The 6,000-nt window shown below is 27.5% G+C and overlaps 1 long non-coding RNA gene across 1 annotated transcript; it reads left to right on the plus strand.

Annotated features, from left to right (window-relative positions):
• Nucleotides 1–1,199: 1,199 nt before the first annotated feature.
• LOC145951779 (uncharacterized) lies at nucleotides 1,200–2,635 on the plus strand. Its single transcript, XR_014429987.1, has 2 exons — nucleotides 1,200–1,259; nucleotides 2,424–2,635. It is a non-coding gene; the product is annotated as an uncharacterized LOC145951779 (long non-coding RNA).
• Nucleotides 2,636–6,000: the final 3,365 nt, after the last annotated feature.

The following is a 6,000-nucleotide window of genomic DNA, read 5'->3' on the forward strand; positions in this document are numbered from 1 at the left end:
ATACACTTCATGTATCAATTAAAATTAAAAATTAAAATTAAAATTAAAATTAAATAATAAAAATGTAATGATTTAATTAATATGATAATTAATTCAATAAATTCAAGATTTTGAATTTTATAAAAAAATTATTTTTTAAATTTTTAAAAAATAAAAAAATATATAATAATTAATAAAATATGAAAATTAATGTGATTATTAAAAGGTATATCTCATTTATATATTTGTATAGATATTGGTGAGAGTGTTATTTATCTTTAAAGAAGACATTAATTTTTCTCACGATCTTTTTGAACTTAAAATTTTGAAATTTAATTAAAAATTATATATACCTATTATAAAAGGAATAGATTTTAGTAATCATCTTTTTCGTTTTCATTTTGTATTGGACACTATTACCCTTAAATTTAACAAAAAAAAAATTCATACTTTTTAAGATTAGCCTTAACTAAAATAGTTTCATTTTTAGGCGAGGACCTTAAAGCTTTATAATTAAAATCAATTTTGGTTAGCTTATAGTAAACTCTAAAAATTATGAATATTTGTCCTGATTCTTCATCTAATATTGTAACACCCCAAATTTTTCTACTAATACTATGAATAATTATTATTTATTTTTGTATTTATGAAGATTATTACCTTATAATTATTTTGATTAATTAAATGAGTTTGATTGAATTTTTAAAGGTTTTTAATAATAATTATTTATGAAAATTATTTTGTATAATATTATTAATTATGATATTTTGTTATAATTATTATTTGAAGAAAATCATGTTTTAAATTGTATTGATATTTTATTTTAATTTGATATATATATATATATATATATATATATATTCATTAATTAACAATCCTGGATTTTCATAGCTCTGGAACGGGCCGTTCCACTTTGGGAACGGGCTGTTCCAAATCAAGCATGCGTGGATAAAATTTTAACCTAGAACGGGTCGTTCCACTTTGGGAACGGGCCGTTCCGGATGTGTTTTTAAAGGACAAAGTCTTGACTCAGAACGGGCCATTCTGGGTTTAGAACAGGCCGTTCTGGCAGAGATTTTTGTACATGTTCTATGTGCCCAGAACGGGCCGTTCCGGATTCATAACGGGTCGTTCTGGCCGCGGCCTGATACCTATAAATAGAGGGTTTTGCACTCTTTAAAATTCATTTCTTCATTTTCTAATTTTTTCCTCCTTCCTCTCTGAAGACGAAGGGGAACCTAGAGGGGGCGACCAACAAGATTCGGCTCCTGCTTATCGAGGTAAGGGGGAGTGAGAAATCTTGCTCTAGGTGTGGGAATATATGTTGGGTAGTGGGATTGGCCCCCAATCCTATGTTTGCTGTATTTTTGTATGCTCATGTATGAGGGGTTTCTCCCAATTGTATCTGTTTTGCTTATTATTTTTCTTATATGCAATTAATTGTATGATTTGAGATCTCTATGGGTTCCTGTGGAAAACCCTATGAGAAATAGGCAAAATATGAATATTTTCTGTTTTGATTTCTGATTGCTCTTTTGTATTCCTTATTAAATGTAATGTGTAAGTATGTGATTAATTTTGAGAATAAATATGTTTTGATATGATTTAGAGTGCTCTATGGGTTCCTGCGGGAAACCCTATGAGAAATAGGCAAAATATGAATATTTTCTGTTTTGATTTCTGATTGTTCTGTTATATTCCTTGTTTGATGAGATGTAAAAATATGTATTTAACTTTATAAATAAACGAGTTTTGATACAAATTAAAGTGCTCTGTGGAGGCTTTGTGAATATGATGAGATAATGTGAAATGTGATTGAGATATGAGATATGAAATGTGATAATGAAATATGATGACGAAATGTGATAATGTGAAATAACCATGGGAAATGATAATGTGATATGAGAATGCATAGAGTCTTGATTGACATGCATCATTTGCATAAGTGTTTTAAGGGTACGATATGAAATACACCGCCAAAGAAGACCCCCTAGTATAAAAGCTTTGGGGATTAGTCCTTGGGGATAGCTCGGTTTGGAAGTCTCAGTCTCGCTCATTGTGTACATGGGATGTATCTTGCGCGGCTTAGCTATCCCGACGAGACTCTGGTAGTATATCCTTCTAGTGAGAGTGCGCAGAGGGTGTGACCCCGCATGTACTCCTAGACTACTCTTCGTGTATTGCTAGCGGCAATATGCCATGTGATGTTTTACTGGCGCCACATGCATGATAATATGTAGGTCGTGTCCATACATGCATTTTTAATGTTATATGATAAAGTGATGGTTTATGTCTTGGATGAGTGTGATGTTATTATTAACTTATCTATGTTATACTTGTTTTGTTTGTTTTTGGCTATTCGACATACATTTCTACACTGTGAGCCAAAGTGAGATGTTTCTCACTCCCTTTTCTCGTGTTGTTTTGCTTTGACTATTATACAGGTGATCATCAGCGTGAGGCTGAGGATGTTGGTGATGAAGCTTAGGCTTCTATGTTGGGTTTTGCTCTGATAGGACATGTGACATCGGGACATAGATAGGATTAGTTTAAGATGTTCTTATTAAATTATTTTGGAAAATTCAGTTTTATTTCTTTGTAATTTTATTGGCATGTTATTTGGATTAAGTTTATGAATGTGAACTCTTTACCCTTACGTGGTTGGCAATTTGATTTTTATTGATGAAAATTTTTTTTTTTTTTTTATAATTACTGTATATGTATGTTGGGGTAGAGGGTGTCACAAGTATCTCATATGAAATTTTATGTATAATTTTAACGCATTACTAGTTTTTTCATTTATTATGTTCACTGAAAAATTTGGATAACAATTAAAAAAGGCAGGGTCATCATGCAAATTGCTTTCTAATACTGCTATTATTGAATCGAAAAATTGTTTCATCATACGATCTCTAAGTAACAATAATATAGGACTATTACCTCCTAACCTATAATTGGGTTTTGCTACTACTTGAATTAAGAATATAATCATGATGAAGAGAAATAAATTCATGATGAAAAACTTACAAAGAAAAATATAGCAAGAAGATTTGGAAGATCAGATAGCAAAACAAAACTTTTATTATCTCAAAACTCTCGATGCCTATTGCAAACATCAAAGAATTCTTATATAGAAGTAGCATACATATGAAAATTACATATAAGGGCATTTACAATCCTCACTTATTAGGGTCATTAACAGAAAAGAAAAAAAAAGTACATTCATTATTACAAAAGATAATCTATTATGGAGTTATGAGTGAGGAGGTAGCAGGAGCATCTTTGAAATTTTTTAGCATTTGATATAAAACGAATCTTATCTTAAGCAGAGAATCTTATCTTTTGAAGGATCTTGAATAACTTTGTCTGAGTATCGTATCTTGTAATTATAATATTAGTTAAATTAATAACCATCAATAAATTTTTAATATTAAACATGATGTAAAAGAAAAAAATTTTAATGTCTGATTTAATTATTTTTATAAAAAAAATAATGAAATATTTGTACATAAAATTTAAAAATAAATTTTGAATAATAAAAATATCAAGATATTTTTATTAGTGAATAATTTATGAATAAAAAAATAAACACTTAAATCCATTTTTAGTTCTTATTTATTTGTAAATGTGCAATTTTGATCTTTGAAATTTTTTTATTGTAAATCTAGTCCTCTAATTTTTAAAATTAAATAATATTGGTCTGTTATAAATTTATCATCAAAAATTAAATAGAAGATATTGATGTGGAACATGAATGACACTACATTATTTTTTACTTAGTCACATTGACTTTCGGAAAAGGAACAATATTAATTTTTAGCACAAATATGTTAGGTTTCTTTTTATTTCAATTAAAATTTATAATTTATTAAAATAATTTATTTTTAATTTTAACACTATTATTTTTCTAATTGACTAAGTGCTAGGAGTTGTAAAAAAAAATCTAATTGTTAGGTATTGTTAGGTACATTCTACATTGGTATTTTTTATTTAATTTTGAATAACATATTAATGGTTCAACAAATTTTTTTAATTTTGAAAACTCTGATGACCAAATTGTTGGGGACCAAAATTACACATTTAAAAAATTATAGAAATCAAAAGTGAATTTAAGAAAAAAAAATGAATTATATATGTCATAATAGTATTAAATTTATCATATTATTTGTATGTATTTTAATAAGACTAGATATGAGTTAAATTGAAAAGGCTTGACTTGAATTCAATAAGAACAATATTTTCCCTTACTCAAACTCAAGTATATTATATGATTTCATGTTCATTATTGATCATTACAGAATTTTTCTTTTTATAATTTCAAAATTTTCATTCTTATCTTCTTCAAATTTCCTTAAAGAAAATATTATATTATTATATTAAAAGACGATTTTAGATCCTTCAAGAATATATGTTTTAGTTAACAAATTTCAATGTTTTAGATAAAGAAATTATTTTTTTAAATCATATAAGAAAGACGATAATATAAGATGATTGGTTATGATAATGTGTCTTTTTGACAATTCTCTCGGACGAAACACTTTGTCTGTTTAATACAAATGCATTAAATATATCATTTATAAAGTTTAAAAACTATATCATATATATTATTCCTTAATAAATTGAGAGAATAAAATCTTCTTCGATACTTGAACTTCAAAAAAGAACACAAATTTGTTTTTCGTAAAAAAAAGGAATAAAAGGAGATATCTCAAAGTGTACAAAGTCACTAATAAAGTCATTTTAATTAACACGCACTACACTTTCTCTCATTTTGTATCTTAAAGGTGATACGTAGTCTCATTGATTATATAAGAAATGATAATTTGGTGAAACGCATTTAATGTTTGCAATAGTTACACCAACATACATCTTATTCTACAAGGAAAAAAGACAAAAAAAAAAAAAGAAGAAGCATGCCTATGAGTGAAGCTCAAAGGTTTACAATAGTCATCTTCATCAAGCACCTACATATAAGGAAGCTTGAAGAGTTAGAAAGAAGAAAAAGAACATTTATTAAACTATTCATTTCTTTCTTTTTATAAAAAACTTTGTATTTAATTATTGTATCACGTCTTGCGAGTAAGACGTTACCTAGCTTTAACTTTTTGTTTTAGCTTGAAACTTGGAAAGACTTTATTATAAAAGAATACTTAGTTGTTGAAGAATAGAGAGACTCCATTGTTCAAAAAATACTTGGTAGTTACTTAAAAAGACAAGTCAAAGAATATTTAGGTTTGACTTAGAAGTGACTTGTGAAAGAATACTTCTATCTTTTATAAAGATAGTGAAACTTGATTGAGTTGATCAATAAATGAACGTACTCTCATTGGTTGAGAAGAATTATTACAAAATCACCTTATGTTTTTTTTTTGTTTTTTGCTTATCTCTTCGTTTGCATTATTTTACTACTTGAGCTACGTCATTGTTTCAAAAGTGTTGAGATTTTTTATAAACATTATTTAAACCTCCTCTAATATCTTTATTTTCTCCACAATTTGGTATCAAAGCAACAACTCAAATGAAAGTTCTGAAGGCACAACAAATGATAAGATATCTCTCATATCTGAGAAGTTTAAGAAAATGTTGAAAAAAAGGGAAGACAGAGGAACTTTCATAATAAGAAAGATAGGTTCAAGAAACTTGTCAAGGAGGACAACAAAGACATTATCTACTATGAGTGTAAGAGACCTAAACATATGAAAGTTGAATGTCCTATAGCAAAAATAATGGTCTAGCAGAAAGAATGCCTAGAAGAGCCTTATGGCCACACATGAAGATCTAAACAGCAACAATAACAATTCAGATGATAAAAAGGCTAATATATGTCTTATGGAAGATACAAATGAAACAAGAATAGATGTAGAATTGACTCTAGCTCTCATTCTAATGTTTCTAAAATATCAGACGATAGTTTTTATAAAGAATATATGCCCTATGAAACTCTTTTAGCAACTCTCACATGATCACTCTTGAGTATAAATTTTTTTAAGGAATGTTATATGAAAATATGATCTTTGATCA

Source organism: Cajanus cajan, chromosome 1 (genome assembly GCF_000230855.2).
Source record: "Cajanus cajan strain Asha chromosome 1, NIPB_CcT2T_4, whole genome shotgun sequence".
Taxonomy (NCBI): domain Eukaryota; kingdom Viridiplantae; phylum Streptophyta; class Magnoliopsida; order Fabales; family Fabaceae; genus Cajanus; species Cajanus cajan.